General features: G+C 45.4%; 1 protein-coding gene and 1 non-coding gene across 2 annotated transcripts in view; both read left to right on the top strand.

The window, feature by feature from the left end:
• The window catches only part of SNTB1 (syntrophin beta 1), a 99,093-nt gene that overhangs the window by 35,185 nt on the left and 44,529 nt on the right, over positions 1–19,379 (top strand). The gene's annotated exons all lie outside the window — the stretch shown is intronic.
• Positions 8,442–8,514, top strand: TRNAQ-CUG. The gene has a single exon. It is a non-coding gene; the product is annotated as a tRNA-Gln (tRNA).

Raw genomic sequence — 19,379 nt, 5'->3', positions numbered from 1 at the left:
AAAGACCCTGATGTTGGGAAAGATGGAGGGCACAAGGAGAAGGGGACGACAGAGGATGAGATGGTTGGACAGTGTTCTCGAAGCGACTAGCATCAGTTTGGCCAAACTGCGGGAGGCAGTGAAAGATAGGTGTGCCTGGCATGCTCTGGTCCATGGGGTGACGAAGAGTCGGACATGACTGAACAACTGAACAACAACAAACATGAGGGTCTTCTAGTCCAACCCCCTGCATGGCGGGAATCTCTTTGCCCAACGTGGGGCTCGAACACTTAACCTTGAGATTATGGGTTGCATATTCTATTGACTGAACAGTGGGTCATGGCAATGGCTTAATGCACCAGAGGAAGTGTTCGTTGGGAAACCACTTACTGTAGTTGGTCTCTAAGGTGCTACTGGAAGGAATTTTTTATTTTATTTTGTTTTGACAATAACAATGTAGGTTTCAGCCACGAGCTTAGACTGCTTACCTCCTCCTTTTTTAAAGAGCCTTTTGTGTTTCTTTCAGCCTTTGCCGCCATATTTTCCACTGGTGGCAAACAAAGGCTTACATTGTGTCTTCAATAGACGGCCAGGCTTTGGTCAAAATTGCAACAGCAGTACATTTAACAATTTGCGCGATTGCTACGAAGCATTTAAAAAGGAAATAAAAGTGGACGGTTCTGTTTATCTTCTGAAGGCAGGCTCCTCTCTGAGATGGCTGCTTCCATTCCTTCTTCGGGTGGCCAACCTGCAGGAAGTTCACAAAAAAAAAACAGCCTGGCTAAGATGACCACCCCGGCTTAAATTTTTGTCCCCAGCACCCCATCACATAGCTGTCAACCCTCCCTGCTGTTTCCAAATGCTATAATATGGGAATTTCCCACAAAAAAGGAAAAGGTTGAGAGTTGTGCCCCATCGACTACAACCGTGGTTTAAGGAGCCATTTGCTTGCTAGCTTATAGATCTAAGCTCCTAACATTCCCTACTTCTGTCAAGTGATTTGCTGGCTTTCTGCCATCTGGACATTGACCCAGACCTAAACCTGCTTAGCTTCAGCAAAGTGTTAGATTATATTGCTTGATAAGTTGCTGTCCTGGTTTAAGTTGCCCCAAAGAGCCTCATTTTTGCAAGTGGCTTGGTACAGTTTATGCTCTTTGTGGATTTTTGTTTGCCTGAAACTTCTGATGTACCGTAATTATTTCCACTTTTACTGCAAGCAGATCCTTTTTTTATTTTAGGTAGGTAAAAAAAACTTGAGCCGTGCTGTGTCAACAATAAAAAACTTGCTGATCTTCATTAGAATTAGGAAACGTTGAACAGAAGTGGATGGATTTCACAAAAGGATGTTTCACTGTAAAGTTTGCTTCCACTTAGCACAGTGTTTTCTCCATAAGTGACTTAACCTAGAAACTATAGGAGAGAGACCCAGTCCAGTTCAAATGAAATGTTCAGGAGAGTAATCTTCATTCTGGGCAATTGAGCAATTGGAGAAGTTGCTAAAATGCCATGCAGTTGCTCTCACAACAGGCTGAAAATTTTGGGGGCGGCTTTGCGGACAGGCTTGGCGAAACAGGGCCTGCTGCCATCTCCAGAACACCAGTAGCAAAAACAGATATTTTCTGGAGTTGCCATCAAGAGATGAAGTGCTTAAGCCCTGGGAAACCGTACTGAGATTTTCTGAAGGCAGCGAGAGTATGCTTATAAATATTATTAGGGTAATGCCATAAAAACTTTTATCATGGTTAGTATTCATATAGTGCTTTTTCTAGATGCTTGAAGTGCCTCAAATATCTTGTAAACTGACCATCAACCCGGTAAAGGTAAAGGGTAAAGGGACCCCTGACCATTAGGTCCAGTCACAGACGGCTCTGGGGTTGCGGCGCTCATCTCGCTTTACTGGCCGAGGGAGCCGGCGTACAGCTTCCGGGTCATGTGGCCAGCATGACAAAGCCGCTTCCAGAGCAGCGCACGGAAACGCCGCTTACCTTCCCGCCGGAGCGGTACCTATTTATCTACTTGCACTTTGACGTGCTTTCGAACTGCTAGGTTGGCAGGAGCAGGGACCGAGCAACGGGAGCTCACCCTGTCGCAGGGATTCGAACCGCCGACCTTCTGATTGGCAAGCCCTAGGCTATGTGGTTTAACCCACAGCGCCACCCGCGTCCCACTATCAACCCTGTAAGGTAGACCAATGCTGAGGAAGAGTGTCTTTTAAGGTACTCAGTTCTTGGCTGAACTGAGATTTGTACAAAGTGCGCCTGCCTTACTGCTCATTCTCATCACTGCTCTACTGCAAAGACTCCCTGTTCCGGAAACTTCTGTAAGCATCTATAATTACTTCCATCTTACTGCTTCCTAGATTCTCAAAGTGCTGCATCAGCTTTTAAGAATGTGCAATTAGTTGGCGCATATATATATATATATTTAAAAATGTCTTTCAAGTTGAAATCAAACACATTCTGGTCCAGTGGAATCTGCTGAGCCTTTCATGTCCACTTTGTCCACTGTTCCTCTCCATGTATAGCACTTGTTTTATTTTATGTTAGCAGATATTTTGCATGAGTCATCACTCCAAGTGGAAATTGATTATGCTGGGCCTGGTATTAAAGAGCAACATTAATATGTCAACAAAATTCTGAAGCAGGGGCTGTGCCAAAAGTGCTGAATCCAGCTAACACTGTCCCTCGGAGTTGGAGAAAGGGGGAGGTAATTTTGATTCTTCTAGAAGTCTGCCATTATTATTATTATTCAGCTCCCACACAGACATGATTTTATCGGTTTTCTTTAACCATGGTTAAGTACCGGTACTACAGATGCATCGAGGAAACCATGGTTAAGGCAATTTCCTTCCCTACCTACATGCAAGTTATGGAGCAGATCCTGCTGGTATCTCTCTCTTTACATCCTTCCAGGGAAAGCTTAGCCGACTCAACCGTGGTTCTACCATATGCTTGGGATGCTAACCAGTCTGAAGGTGGCAAGCCACGCTTACCGTTAACCATGGTTCAGCATTATGTCTCAACTGAACTTTAACAGAATGGCTGTGCGTAGCAGTACTTTGGAGGAAAAATTGTGGTGGAAGCCACTGTCTTTTGTTCCCTGTGTTTTTGACCAAAGGAACATTGAGCAAAGGAATTTGAGATGTGTACAGTATTTGCCTACCAGGGTAGAAAGGTTTTCACTAGCTGGTGGGAAACAGCAGGAGAGGGGCACACATGGCGCAAGGTGATAGACTAACTTGCTGCTTCTACAGAGAACATAGACGGGATGCAGGGAAGGTCTTCTGCATCAGATATTTAGGTAGCAAGCATGCTGGAGAAGGAGGAGATGGACTTCCAGGATATTCTAAATATTCTGACATTTTCTCCAGTATCTCTCCTTGGCACAGCTCCAGTTCATTCTCTCTCTCTCTCTCTCTCTCTCTCTCTCTCTCTCTCTCTCACACACACACACACACACACACCCCTGCAGGGGAGCCTAACCCTTTGCCGCTCTTTCTCGCTGACTCTCTGTTGCTCAGACGTTCCATTGCATGACTCATTTCCACAGTTCTGACAACATCCTCAAACGTCACAGGTTGCTACAGATGGAAAAGTTCGGTTTCGCTTTTTGAAGAGAAACAACCCAACTGGCACTCTTTGAACTAATACGCAAACCGAAGCACGGCTTAGGGTTCAAAATGTGCACATCTCTGAATTTTGCAATGCCCTCCTCCACCCAAACAGCGTGTTCACAAATGCATTACGGTGGGGGAAATTGTTTGCAGAAATGTGCACATTAGTCAAAACTGCATACAAAAATGTGGTTTTGGAGAGAGTTGCGCTTAAATACTGAACAATTTCCATGATTTTTTTTAAACCCTTTGTGATGTGCCGCAGAAACGAATCGTAGGGTTGAAAGGGACCCTGTTCTGGAAGTTGCTGGTGCCAATTAGTCATGTAGGTGCACAAGAATTTAAGAAGTGTCGCAGGATCTGGATCTAATCCAGCCCATATAATCTCACAGGAGGCTGCATATTATGAGAGCAGGCACTGTCAAAAATCCCGATGCAGGAGAAACTTTAAACCCAGCCAATGCCTCTACCGAGCTCCGTCCTTATTTCAGACATAGTGATATATCGGAATATCACAATGTTGAAAGCCAGAGATTGCCCAGCCCTTGTCTGTGGGAAACCTGCAAGCAGCAGGACACGAGTGCAATTGTGGAAGTGCGTGCATGAGATTAACAGTGACGAAGCCCGCATTGCTTGAAACAACAAGAGCAACATATCGGTGTCTTTTGGATGATTCTAAGGGATTTACTAGTCCGTAATTGCCAGGCTGAGGTGATTGGTAATAAAGGATCTGGAAGTGAGCATTAGTCTCCCACAGCTTTTTGCTGTGGCTTATCGCTGTGTCTCCCATAATTCTTTTTGTCCTTTAGTTTTGATGAAGCACAGAGTACCCAGAGCTGGCTATAAACAAGGCCACCAGGTCGCTGATACATTCTGTTATTACAGCTCTCGACAATGCTGTAAGGACACACCATGCTTAAAAGTGGGGGCAAGGGAGAGGGAATCTGTTCCATCCCAAATTCTGTGTCTCCCCTCCAAAAAAAGCTGGCGTTTGCGGGTCCGGTATAAGTTTTGCACATGAAGTGGAATTTGCGTGGATTATGTTATAACAGGGGACAGAGGAGGGGGAAGAAGAAGAAGAAGAAGAAGAAGAAGAAGAAGAAGAAGAAGAACTGCAGTGGCGGCAGCCAAATACTGCTGAATATTTCTTGCCACCTGTGCATGCATGGTCTGCACACGCAGCAGAATGAAGTGAGAGAATGCTGGCAGTGTGGGGTAGTGGTTAGAGCATGGATTTGAGCATTCCAGATGTTGTTGGAGTCCAAATTCCATGCGCTGCGGCTGGCAGGACCAGTGGTACCAGGAATTATGGGAGTTGCAGTCTAACCAACTGCTTGGGAGGGGGAGGGAATTTACCAAGTCCTGTGTTTAGAGGCCTGGATCAGGACTGGGAAGACGCAGATGGAATCTCCTACTCAGCCATGAAGCTCACTGTGGGACCTTGACCGAGCAGGCCCTTATCTCTCTCAGCCCAGTCTACTGACCTATCATGGTTGCTGTGAGAATAAAATAAGGAATAGTATGGTGTAATGGTTAGAGTGTTGGGCTATGACCTGGGTGACCAGGGTTCGAATCCCCGCTCAGCCATGAAGCTCACTGGGTGACCTTGGAGTCAGTAACTGGCCTCTCAGCCTAACGTACCTCCGAAGAAGAATGGCAGCTTAAGTTGACAGTATATGCACAACTTGCAGGATTAACATATAGAATAAGAGAACAAGAAGAACATACCGGTATGTTGAAAGAAGATTGGAAAACGTTTATTGAATATATGGGGGGGGGGGAATGGTGTATACTTGAAAACGTTGGCAGCATTAAGATAAAACCAACAGTGTAAATGAGTTTTGATGGATGTAATAATGGAATACTGAATGTTAGTTTATGTAAAATATGCAGGGATTTATAATATGCAAAATGAACCATTGAAAGAGAAGAAGGTAAGTCATTGATGTTTTAAGGTTAAATTAATACTCTAAATTGTAAAACAGTGAGAGAGAGAGAGAGAGAGAGAGAGAGAGAGAGATGGGGAGAAGAACTATGTACCCCACCTTGAGATCTTTGCAAGGTGGTATATAAATGAAAAAAGGGTAAAAATCATGAAATAGTCTATCCAGCTCCATATTGTCTACACTGACTGGCAGCAGCTCTCTGTGACTTGAGGCAAGGGTTTCTCTCTGAACCTTGGAACTTGCAAAGCAGATGCTCTTACCACTGAGATAATGGCCCTTCCCCTGTAACTCAGTCGGTAAAGCACAGGACTCTTAATCTCAGGGTCATAGGTTTGAACCCCATGTTGGGCGAAAAATTCTTGCATTGCAGGGGCTTGGTCTAGATGACCCTTGTCCCTGCCTGGTCGACAAGTCTATGAAATATATTAAATCTCTCTATATCCAAAAGAGAGCAGTCAGCGCAATAGCTCCTGCATTATGCAACATTTTCCCATGGGGGGAATGAGGCAGGTGCTGACATTATATGGATTTTGGTGTGCGGTGAAGACCGTCTTCTTTTAGCTCTAGCATATTCGGAATGTTAATTTTGATCTGGTCCTGTGTTCTTTTAGAGATCTCTATGATGGTTGGCAACTCATAAATCGTGAACAGAAATAACATAGACCAGACTTCAGTTTCCCTTTGGGGATGTGCTAGAGGACGTGTGTTGCTGGTCTTGACTTTACAGAACAGATGGCAAAACTGGGTTTGTAGTTTGTTTGTTTTCCCCATCCAGAAAAACAAAACAAAACAAAACAAACGGCTTCTGCTCAGAACTTGGCATTGCCAATAAAGCGTTCCAGTAAAAGGGGCTTGTGTGCCTAATTCAATTGGAAATTACAGTCAAAAATCATTAGCTCAGAATGCTCTCCGTCAATGGAAAGCCAACGCCACCGTCAGAATAAAAATTCATGCCCAATAATAATAAGGGCTGTGCATAGACTCATTGCTAAAGCAAAATTAAAATTCTGCAGCAAGGAGAAGCTGGATTCTGTGACCAGCATAAAGTATGCAACTTGAGCTGATTTGCCCATTTCTGCACTTGTTTTGCGCAATATATTCTGCTTCTGTAAGGTAGGGAAAACTGCAAATAACTATGCAGGTCACTGATGTGCTGCCATGTGAAATTCTTGTTTTGTTTCTGAGAGTCACATAGACTGCATTCAGGTGTAATGGTCAGGATCTCTGGGTTATTTGTGAGGCCTGCCTGGTGTTTTTACATAAGTAGAATGTGTGCTTTTACTTAAAATGCATCTCTGGGTTATTTGTGGGGCCTGCCTGGTGTTTTTACATGAGTGGAATGTGTGCTTTTATTTAAAATGCATCCCTGGGTTATTTGTGTGGCATAGGAATTCATTCTCTTCCCCCCCCCCAATATATTCTGGCCCCCCACAAGGTGTGAGGGACAGTGGACCGGCCCCATGCTGAAAAAGTTTGCTGACCCCTGATACTCCAACCCCTGGCAATGCAGGAATCTTTCGGCCCAACGTGGGGTTCGAACCCACGGCCTTGAGATTAAGAATCCCACACCCTACCGAGTGAGGTGTCAGACCCCATGGAGAAGCCCCCACCATCATAACTAAAGGACCTGGAATTGTTCACGCAAGTCAGAGGCAGCCCAAAGTGCCTCGTATCACGGACGTCTGAACTCAGCACTGTCCCCGATAAATTCTGACCGCAGGCCAAGCCTTAAAACCAAACAGAGTCCCTAGTTTGAGTGAAACGGCAAGTTGCAGTTAGCTGAAAAATGGAAGTACCGGTAGCTGCTTCCTGTTTCCTCATCTTGACTGTTCTGGAAGAAGAGACAGGAGCAAGTCCATGCACATAATGCTAAACATGCGATTTAGGGTTTAACATCCAAACCAGGTCACAGTGGCGCATGTCTTAGCCAAAGGGGCTAGAAATTTGGTTGTACTTTCTTTTGTAAAAAGTTTAGATTCTCAGTGGGAATTTGTGTGTGTGTGTCAGATGGCAGAATATGGGTATTTATTTCAAGGAATAAAGGGTCATAGGAGAGAGGGAAATGAAGAGAGAGAGACCCTATAACCTTTGGCATTTGGCAGATCATGGATTCCAGTCCCCCCTCAGGCCAAACTGCCTCTGTGCCGTTCTCTAAATGAATTTGCAACGGGTAAAAATCTCTAGAAAGGAAAGCCACGGTGAATTTTGTCTCCCTGCCTGGACTCTTCTTCTTCTTCTTCTTCTTTTAAAAGACTCTGGAGAGATTCCGACTTCGTTTTTAATATAACGTTGGTTCCTTTGAAGGGAAGGACGAACGCAGCAATGAGGTACAGCCTGCGAGGGGGGAAACCTGAGATAAGACGGTTTGCTTTTATGATTTGGATAGTGTCGTAAAGGCAACATTTTATGGAATAATCAAAGAGCCTCTTTCCTTCCTGTGCAGAGCGTGGCCGTAACAAGCCGTCCCGACCAGTTCAGCTAACATTGCAGCTGTGTTTTTGTTCCGAAACAGGACCTGAGCAGAGCAAGTGATAAAATATGAGCTTAAATACCAGGGATGTTTCCCACTCTTTCTCACGGACATCAAGACCTGGCCTTGCAGCTAGGGAGTGGATAGTATGTCTGCTAGAACGGAATCTCCTCTTTGGCCTCAGATTTCCCTTCGGAAGATTGAAGCGGTGTTCGTTTTAGTGCGGAACGGTTAAGAATTGGGATGGGGTGCAGTGTTGTGACTTGCAGTGGGTCGACAGATCCATGGGTACCAGCTTCGATGGATCTGCTCTGCCTCCGCAGTCAAGAGGCAGCGATGCTTCTGAAAATCAGTTGCTGGAAACGGCAGGAAGGCAGAGTGCTCTTGGAGAAGATGGGCCATTGGGCAGATCCAGCAGGCCACTTCTCATCCAGCTGGGATAGCTCAGTTGGTAGAGCATGAGACTCTGAATCTCAAGGTTGTGGGTTCGAGTCCCACGTTGGGCAAAAGATCCCTGGGGGGCTGGACATTGATGACTTTTGTGGCCCCTTCCAGCTCTACAGTTTTATGATTTTATGTTCCTAAATCTAGCCCTGCCTTGGTAGCCAGCCAGAATTTGGTTTTGCCATGAGCCTCCTCTCTCCACTCTTCTGAGGGTCTTCTGAAATTACTCTGAACTTGATTCCCTGCACGACTAGTGTTGAGGTTACCTTGCCTTCTTCAAAAGCTGTGGAAAGAGGGCAGGAGATGCGTCCCGTCCCCCCAGCGCTAAACATCTCAGCCGCTCGAAACAATAAAGCAAGAAGTCCTCAGGCTCCCCAAGTGTCTGCCTCTCAGGCTCAACAACAGCCCCTCTCGTGGCCGCGTGCTTCTGAAGTAAGCTTGGCATGGTGAAATAACGGGAGCCGTAGAACCATAGAATGCTAGAGTTGGAAGGGATCCTGAGGGTCTTCTAGTCTAACCCCCTTGCAATACAGGAATCTTTCACCCAAGATGGGGCTCGAACCCACAACCCTGAGGGTGATGGGTGTGCTAATTTTCTATGTTCAAGGAGGTTTTTCCTCAGAAGGGAACCTGACATTCAAGCATTCAAGCCCTGTAGTGTGCAACACAGTTTAGGAAAAACCTTTATTAGTGTTTGGTTCTCCTGTTTACTGATCTTGGCTTTCTGTATTCTTTGCTGGGGAAATGCACTAAGGTTTCTCACATGGAACGCAAGAAGCAGAACTATCGGTTTAACCTTACCATAATAGCAAGATAAGAACGCCAATTTGGGAAGGACAGGTGTTAAAAGGACTGCGCCGGCAACGGTTATCTGATAAGAGGCAGTGACTCAGGAAGCTGGATTGTGTGGAAATTGCAGTATCGTTTTTTAGAACTCAGTGGAAGCATATAAAACGATTCCCAGCAGGCGAGTGTCAACATCCTTGGGCAGAGTAACACGTCCTGGCAGAATCGGGGAAATTTTAAAATGTGAAATAGAATCGTTTAAATCAGGCGTGCAGAGTTTGTCTTGCTGAATAAATGGAGTACTTTTCTTTTTCGCCTGCAAGCTGTTAGGAACTTAGGAAATGGCCTTGCACCGAATCAGACCATTGGCCCATCTACTTCAGCATTGCTGACACTGACTGGCAGTATCTCTGCATGGTTTCAGGCAGGGGACATTCCTAGCCCTATCCAGTGATACTGCGACTTGAACTTGGGACTTGAACTTTGCCTGCAAAGCAGATGATTTTCCCAATTGTCTGGAAGCCAGGATGCATTTCTAGTTCTCCTGAACACCAAACTCGGCAGCTGAAGTTTTAGGTGCTGTTCATACAACCGCCTTCCCCTCGTGATTTGAACAGTGGTTAAGAGAAATGTTCTGGTGTCTTTGCTGCAAGCTGCTTCGCACCTGCGAGTCATCCCTTGATCACATCGCTGAAGTGGGATTTAAGTGCGCAGGTTGGCTGTGCAAACGCGATCACATAGCTGAGTATACAATTTTTATTGATTTCGGTGTGATTCACTGCTGCCTCACTTTGTCTGGATTACAGTCCATGTTAGAAACTTGGATACACAAACTTGCCGCACCTTAAAGCTAGGTTGCAGCCACCACAACAGAATCATAGATAAATCATAGAGTTGGAAGGGACCCTGGGGGTCATGGGTCATCTAGTCCAGCCCCCTGCAACTGTCCCATCCAGGGATTGAACTTGCAGCCTTGGCATTATCAGTGTCTGTGCCATTTCTCCCATGGGATATTATTATTATTATTATTATTATTATTATTATTATTATTATTATTATTTCTTCTATACCGCTTTTATATTTTAAAGAAAAAATCTCAAAGCAGTTTACAACACATTAAAACATCAAATCAAACACTTGGAGAAGGGTCTGGAATGTTTTCCTCGAAGCTAGAATTTGTTTTCTTCTGGATTTGATGTTTTAATGTGTTGTAAACCACTTTGAGCGCCCCCCCCCCCGGAAATATAAAGCGGTATACAAATGGAATGAAAAATAGTAATAGCAATAAAAAAATCTCACCAGGGAAGGGTGCAGATGGCTCCTAGAGATTCTGCAGTGTCGACTGTGATTTAAGGTGCCGTTTGTCATTTAGCTTATATATCTGAGTTTCTGACACTGGGAACTCCCAGGGAACGTGTGTGTGTGTGTTTGCATGCAGGTGAGAGAGATCTGAGAAGCTGCAGATGAGAGACATTATAAATGTTAAATTGTTTATCTCGCTGTGACATTTGCGGAAAAGCTAGGACTTCGTTGTTGTCCTTTAAAAACTAGGAGACAAATTGACAGTGGCAAGGACCCTAAAGGCCAGATTGCTGATGGCAACCAGCACTGTGTTTGTTTTATTCTGTTGTCCTTTCCTAGATGACAAGGCTTCGGAGAGGATTGGGGCTGATATAAGGCATTATACAGCCAGGTATATAATGGAACCATAGAATTGTAGAGTTGGAAAGGGACCACAGGGATCATCTAGTCCAACCCCCTGCAATGCAGGAATCTTTTGCTCAATGTGAGGCTTGAACCCATGACTCTTGAGTTTAAAAGTCTCTTGCTCTACCAACTAAGCTATCTCATTCCTTAATAGTCGATGAGAGCAGTGCAATCTATTTCTCTCTCTCTCTCTCTCTCTCTCTCTCTCTCTCTCTCTCTCTCTCTCTCTGTGTGTGTGTGTGTATCTTTCTCTGGTTCATGCTCAGATGGTGAATGGACAGAGTTGGTGCTCCGAGTTCATAGGATTCGAAGGGACTGAAAGGGTCATATAGTCCAACCCCCCAAAAACACTAATAGGTGCTGGACATGAGAGAGAGAGAGAGAGAGAGAGAGAGAGAGAGAGAGAGAGAGAGATATTAAAGTAAGCAACAACACATACTTCTCCCTGCAGGTTCACCATCTTTTAAAAAATGAGACGAAAGGTCAGGGAAGTTGACAAATAAGGACAAACTCCAGATAGCTTCCCAGCTAAATTTTTAAACTTCTTGTTAATGTACTTTTGGGTGGACTCAAGGCTTTTGGAATCTGCCTTGTTTTGGGGTGGTTTTTTACGCTATACAGGAGAAAGAGAGAGAGAGAGAGAGAGCAAGGTAGCATCTTGTGTTGTTAATGCTCAGAGTAGACCCCTTGAAATTAATGGACCTGTGTATCTACTCTGAGGATGACAAACACTGAATACAACCCAAAATGTCTCCCCCGCCTTCGCCATCAGGTCCCCAGGCAGGTTGCAGCAACAGAATAGACAATTATAAAAAAGACGGATTAAACAATTGCAATTATAAAACAAGTAAAACTGTTCCAAATGGAGCAGAACAGCATAAAATCAGCAACAGAGGTGGGTCACACAGAAACAAAAATACCTTAAATCTCAAATACCTACGGGTAAGTGGCGTGTTTTCAGCATGGGGCAGAAGGTATACAATGAAGATGCAGGTGCATCTATTTGGGGGACCACAATCTAGAGCAAGGTTTCCCCAAAAAAGGATCTCCAGCTGTTTTTGGACTACAATTCCCGTCACCCCTGACCACTTATCTTGCTAACTAGGGATTATGGGAGTTGTAGTCCAAACACAGCTAGAGACTCGTTTTTGGGAAGCCCTGACCTAGAGGTTGCCACAAAGATAGCCCTCTTCCAGGCCGCCCCTCCCAAACTTCTGAGGGAACCTGGTTCAAAAGATGTACAAGTCAAAGAACTATGAGTCCAGGAATTTGCTTTGAGCACCAGAACTGAATTGGAGCACACAGAGAATGCACGACTTTTAGCTCCAGTCCAGCTAAAGACATGGGAATGAGAAATCTCTGCAAATCAGACAGAGATCTACCAGTAGATCTTTCCTGCCCACTTGCTTTAATGGGTTAAATTAACTTGCAGTTAAATTAACTTGCAGCAATGACAAACCTAGACAGCATCTTAAAAAGCAGAGACATCACCTTGCCGACAAAGGTCCGTATAGTTAAAGCTACGGTTTCCCCAGTAGTAAGGTATGGAAGTGAGAGCTAGACCATAAAGAAGACTGATCGCCGAAGAATTGATGTTTTTGAATTATGGTGCTGGAGGAGACTCCTGAGAGTCCCATGGACTGCAAAAAGATCAAACTTATCCATCCTTAAAAAAATCAGCCCTGAGTGCTCACTGGAAGGGCAGATCCTGAAGTTGAGGCTCCAGTACTTTGGCCACCTCATGAGAAGAGAAGACTCCCTGGAAAAGACCCTGATGTTGGGAAAGATGGAGGGCACAAGGAGAAGGGGACGACAGAGGATGAGATAGTTGGACAATGTTCTCGAAGCGACTGGCATGAGTTTGGCCAAACTGCGGGAGGCAGTGGAGGATAGGGGTGCCTGACGTGCTCTGGTCTATGGGGTCACGAAGAGTCGGACACGACTGAACGACTGAACAACAACACAACTTGCAGTTCTCTGATTACTGGCATTATTCTGACGGTTTTTAAAGAGTGGGCCTCTGTTCCTAGTCCTCAGTATGTTCAGGCAAAAGATTCCGAACGAATAATGACAAGTTGCCAGCTCATGCCGTACGGCTGTAGCGATAGGGGTTATCTGCAAGTTATGTAAGTATTCCTAACGCCAAGGCTAATTGAGATAAACGATGATTTGTTAGAAGGTAAGACAAATACTGTCTCGTTGCCAAGAACATGTGACATACAGGCGCCTCTGTTCTCCAATTTGCTCACTCATATAATCCCGATAAATGGTCTCACGACAAAGCGAAAACTGGTGGAGGGACGAAGGGTTATCCTATGACAGCAGGGCCCAAAGAATCAAGGAACAACTTCAGTAAAACACCCAGGTTACATAATGTGTTTCCAGACAATGGGGGGGGGGGGAAACTGCCTAGACATATTAAGCAACTTTTTTCCCCTAGGGGAAAAGTCATTGCAGTCCAAAATGCAGCAGTTAGAAAGATCCTGTTGAGTAAGCATGCAGATGCCCAGAAATGGTACACCAAGAGGAAATTTGTCATAATCCAAGTTTGAACAAGGAAACTGGCCTCCAATCAGAGGTTGCCAGCTTTTTTTGGCTTGTGTGCACATGTGAATTTTAGAGCAAGTGCTGTGGGCACCACCTCCTCTGATCACTCCCCCCCCCATCTCCCCAGTGACGTCACCCAAGAAAACACCCATGCACACATACTGCTTTTCCGAGGGATCTGGGTAAAAGTTAGTTCCAGTAGAATAAATCTGAGCCTTGGAAAAGCACATGGAGCCGAAAGAGGAAGCGGGAAAGAGTTTCGCTCATCCAGCTTCCTCTTTCAGCTCTCTGCACTTTTTACTGAGACCTTGGGGTCCTTTTTAATAGCTTAATGAAAATGCCAGGAAAGGATTTGATAGTAAAACTGCCAATATCATAATGCCATTGTACAAATCTATGGCACAACCACATTTGGAGTGCCGTGTAAAGTTCTGGTTGCCTCGCCTCGAAATGGATATTGTAGAGTTGGGAAAGGTTCAGGAAATGGCGACCAAAATGCTCGATTTATAAATCACAGTAATTTTAACTCTGGGTACCTTCTGCCAGCCTGCTGTTTATTTTGAAAAGTGACTCTTCTGATCGCTGTTCATTTGTACAGCTCTCAATGTATCGTAACCCAATTTTGCACGGTGGTTTCCGAAGACCAAGGAGCAGGTTTTGGTCTGTGTTTGTATACAGCTGAATGCCATTTTATATTAGGATGGCGGATGGATAGATCAGTTGGTAGAGCACAAGACTCTTAATCCCAGGGTCGTGGGGTGTTTTTTTTTTGCCCCATGTTGGGCAAAAAGATTCCTGCCTTGCAGGGGGTTGGACTAGATGACTCTTATGGGCCCCTTACAACTCTACAATTTTATGATTCTGTGGAGCCTTTCAAAACTACACTGATTTTAAATCATTGGTTTAGTTGGTTTAGAAACTGCGCGAATCATTTGCTTTCTTAGGATTCCTGAGCTATGCTGGGCATGAAGCTGCTAGTACATTTAAGCATGGGAAAATGAAGTCAACGTTCAGTGGGATGAAAACTGGGCCAAATACATTATCAGTCTATATACAAATATTTGTCAATGAGCTTTCATTGTTATGACGCTACCAAAGTGATAGTTTCTTGGTTGAGATGGGGTATGGTGAAAGGCGTTCATCTCAATATGTAGTGGAAGTGTCCTGTAGCTTTCATTATTTTGTAACATTATAAACCCAAGTTCCTGGTTGTGTAAACTTACTGAACTACTTTCATCCTTCAGTGCTACGATAGTGATTCATGGTCCCCAGCCCCTCTTATTCTTATCTAGTGTGGTGTAGTGGTTAAGAGTGGTAGACTCATAATCTGGTGAACCAGGTTCACATCTCCGCTCCTCCACATGCAGCTGCTGGGTGACCTTGGGCTAGTCACACTTCTCTGAAGTCTCTCAGCCCCACTCACCTCACAGAGGAAGGGGAAGGAGAATGTTAGCCGCTTTGAGACTCCTTCGGTTAGTGAAAAGCGGGATTTCAAATCCAAACTCCTCCTCCTCCTCCTCCTCCTCCTCCTCCTCCTCCTCCTCCTCCTCCTCTTCTTCTTCTTCTCTCCTATCTTACCTGAATTGATTTTTTAAAAAACTATTTTGGCTATGCTGACAGGGGCTGATGGGAGTTAGCGTCTAGTAACATCTGGAAAGACAGAGGTTGCCAAACAACTTGGGAATGAAATATTCAAAGGTAGAGGGTCAAGACCAGGCTTCCTCAAACTCGGCCCTCCAGATGTTTTTGGCCTACAACTCCCATGATCCCTGGCTAGCAGGACCAGTGGTCAGGGATGATGGGAATTGTAGTCTCAAAACATCAGGAGGGCCGAGTTTGAGGAAGCCTGGTCCAGATGCTCAACATGAACCCACCTAGCAGTTCAAAAGCACGTCAAAGTGCAAGTAGATAAATAGGTACCGCTCTGGCGGGAAGGTAAACGGCGTTTCCGTGCGCTGCTCTGGTTCACCAGAAGCGGCTTTGTCATGCTGGCCACATGACCCGGAAGCTGTACGCCGGCTCCCTCGGCCAGTAACGCGAGATGAGCGCTGCAACCCCGGAGTCGGACACGGCCGGACCTAATGGTCAGGGGTCCCTTTACCTTTTACCCACGAACAGAAAACTGCTTTTAAAATCATTTTGCGAGAAGAAGTTTGTCTTGTTTCGCAACTCCTGGCGTTCCCTGCCATGCTGCTCTGCAAATATTTGAGATTCACTCGAACATACTGAAAGCGCTATGCCTGAACTCCTGGTATGTGGCATTTCTGAGACGTAAAGGGCAAGTCCCCTGTGAATTATCAAGTTGCTCATCTGACTTGGTAAAACAGAAATAGGTTTTATGTAGTGAGGGAAAGGAGAGCACTGGAGGTCTCTCTGCTACCCAGTATTGGGGCCTTTTGGGGGCAGCTTTGGAATGGTGGCTGCATGTTTTGCCCTCCGTAAGCCGTTCTTGCTTCTTTCTCAAGCTTCTGTGAATTTCTGCCATGTACCAGGCAGGCCACTGGAGGAGATCCGTACATGCATAGGCTTTAAAACTGGGGTTGGGGGTTAACAATATGTGCTTCCCCACCCAGTGATGCGTGACAGGTTTACAGAGCCTCCATGTTCAGGGGTAGTCTACCTGATGCCAGGTCCTAAGCTACTGAACAGGGTTGGCTCACCTGTTTTGGCCCAATGGTTGCACTGAGGGTGTACGTACCAATGGTGGGTGTCGACTGTTGCGGGAAGCATGATGCTTGATGAAACTTGCTCCGATCCAGTCGGTTTTGATGGGATTCTGGCATTCTGCAGGCTCAAGGCGATCCTCCATTCCAAGTTTTTTTGCTTGAGGAGGTTGTGGCCACCATCATTCATGGAGAAGAGCCTTTACCAAAGGTGTCATGGGCTTTGAAGACACTTAAACTCAGGACGAAAGGGAGAAACGCACTAAGAGGAAGGCACACTTGGCAAACCTTCACCATGATCAACTCCTGCCAGAAAACCTATGTCCCCACTGTGGAAGGACATGTGGATCCAGAATTGGCCTCCACGGTCACTTATGGACTCACTGTTAAGACCATGTTCACGGAAGACAATCTTACTCGGCCATGAGTGATCGCTGAAGAAGAAGAAGAAGAAGAAGAAGAAGAAGAAGAAGAAGAAGAAGAAGAAGAAGGATCTCAATAGGTGACTGCTGCCAAACGATGGCTTCCTTTAAGCTGGGCTGGTGGCTCTTAGTCAGATCTTTGATTCATAATATTCTGGTTACGTAGATAGCTCCACCTGGAGAAGCTAGGGATTGATCCTGACCTCCTTACATGCAAAGCAGTTGCTCCACCCCTCAGCTACAGGTCCTCCCCAGACAACGAACTGTAGCCCCTTTTGTTGCTGCCGCCGCTTTTTGCTAACCTGCATGAGTCATAAGACACCCCAGAAGCTTCTTAGTATGATATATTTGATGAAATTTGCCGTGTTGGCTTCCCTTCGTTAGACGCATGCTTTTCTTCTTTGCTTCCGCCCCCCCCCCAAATGTCATCTGCGAATAGTAACAAAGGATTAATTGTGGAAATGTTTTGGGGGCTTGGCAGGACTGCGCACAAATGAAGTGCTCTTTTAAAACACTGCGCTGCCTTGCCTTGCAAAGCAAGCAACAAACGCGGAGCCCTCGGCATGTGCCAGAGGCTTAATTTGTCCAACTGCCGCTTCCTTGTTTCCTGTCATTTTCGGCGTGGAGGGTGAAAGTACCGGCAGTGGGGATGAGGAAGGAACTGAGCATTGGAATTTTAATTGCTTGACCGCATTTTTTTATAGTTTTTTTTTGCAATTTGCCATACACAAAGAGACCGTGGATTATTAATTAGTATGTGATGATTAGAGCCTCTGCCTGAAATAGGTTGCGGGGTCAGCGATGTTAGTTTTCAGATGGCGCTTTTAGCCTGCATGTGTCTGTGGGCGTCAGATCAGGTTAGAACCGAGAAACTGAGGAAGTGTTTGGAACCCAGATATGTCAGCTAACCACCAAAGGGCACCTTAAACCTATGTTGCAGTTGCCGCAACGAGAATGTCTGGGTGCCTTTTTTTTTTTTGCAATGAAATTTATTTTTATTATTTGTTTCATTTCTATTCCACTTCTTATTTTTTTAAAAAAAAATCTCAAAGCAGTTTACAACTTATTAAAACATCAAATAAAACATTCCAGAATAAAACAAATTCAAGCTTCAAGAAAAAAAAATATTTCAGGTCCTTCTCTAAATGACCTTTTGATTTTGGCATGTTTATTTACCAACTTAATTTATAGAGCTGCCCCGTTGCAGAAGTGCTTCAGGAAGCCAGGGTGGTGTAGTGGTTAGAGTGTAGGGCTAGAAGCTGGGAGATCAGGGTTCAAATCCCCCACTCAGCCATGAAGCTCACTGGTCATAGCCTCTTAGCCTACTTCACAGTGTCGTTGTAGGGATTCACTGAGTTATGGGGGTGAACTTGGAGAAAAAGGTGGAATACAAATGCAATAAATAACCTCTTCTGCTTACTTGCTTAAGAAAGCTGGAGGAGCCAGCCCAGGGGTAGGCAACCTAAGGTCCATGGGCCAGATGCGGCCCAGTCACTTTCTTAATCCAGCCCACGGACGGTCCGGGAATCAGCGTGTATTTACATGAGCAGACTGTGTCCTTTTATTTAAAATGCATCTCTGGGTTATTTGTGGGGCATAGGAATTTGTCCCACCCACCCACCCCCCAAAAATAGTCCGGCCCACCACATGGTCTGAGGGACGGTGGACCGGCCCACGGCTGAAAAAGATTGCTGACGCCTGAGCCAGCCAGATGGAGATGCCCAGCCTGGCATCCAGAGATCTCCATGTGGTTGCAACTGGAGCCACACAAGTCGCAAAACACGCCTGGCTAATTTATAACACTGGTTAGGTCTAACCAACCTGGTGCCCTCCAGATGTTTCTGGAGTACACCTGTTGCACAACTCCATGCTGGCTGGGGGGGTTTGTAGTCCAACCCCCCCCCCCCATGGGGTACCAGGACTGGCAAAGGCTGTGCTAAATTGCAGCTAATTACAAATGATGACCCACTATCCATACAGAGACAAAACAGAGACTGAGGCGGAGTGGGCATTTCCTAATACAGTGGCACTTCTGGTTATGAACGTAATTTGTTCCGGAGGTCCGTTCTTAACCTGAAACCGTTCTTAATCTGAGGTACCACTTTAGCTAATGGGGCCTCCCACTGCCACTGTGCCGCGGCCGCACGATTTCTGTTCTCATCCTGAGGTAAAGTTCTTAACCCGAGGTACTTCCGTGTTAGCGGAGTCTGTAACCCAAAGTGTTTGTAACCCGAGGTACCACTGTATGGTTGGCTGTGGAAACACTTGGTGCAAGAGACAAGAGCGGATCCTGCCTGCTTGATAAACTTTACTGAACTTCTTTGAAAGCCACAGTGCATCCTGTCCTGACAGGACAAGAGGCCAGCTAATATGAAACTGAAATGTGGCCATCAATACCTGTCTGCATGTGGGATTTGTAATACAGAATTTGGCCTTTTAAAACAGGAAGTGCAGGGATCGAGAGCGATCGGGGCTTCTCATAACCAACCTCCCAGCCTTGCACCTTCAGATGGGCTGTAAAAATGCAAAGTTCACACAACATTAGTTGCTGCTCTTTCATGCTTTTGACCCAATTGGAATTTGGAGACACCAGACTCACTCTGGTGTATCACGCTTCTTGTGTAAGACCAACACATCCTTTTACCAGGTGTGCAACCATAGCTTCCAACACATTGAAGGCAAAAAATTATCTTCTGGGACGCCATCATCCTGTTTTTTTCTCACAAGAGAAAGCACCATTTTGGGCGCTGTGTTGTTGTTGTTCAGTCGTTCAGTCGTTCAGTCGTGTCCGACTCTTCGTGA

The sequence above is a fragment of the Lacerta agilis genome, chromosome 7 (assembly GCF_009819535.1).
Source record: "Lacerta agilis isolate rLacAgi1 chromosome 7, rLacAgi1.pri, whole genome shotgun sequence".
NCBI lineage: Eukaryota > Metazoa > Chordata > Lepidosauria > Squamata > Lacertidae > Lacerta > Lacerta agilis.
This window is presented reverse-complemented; position numbering and strand designations above follow the sequence as displayed.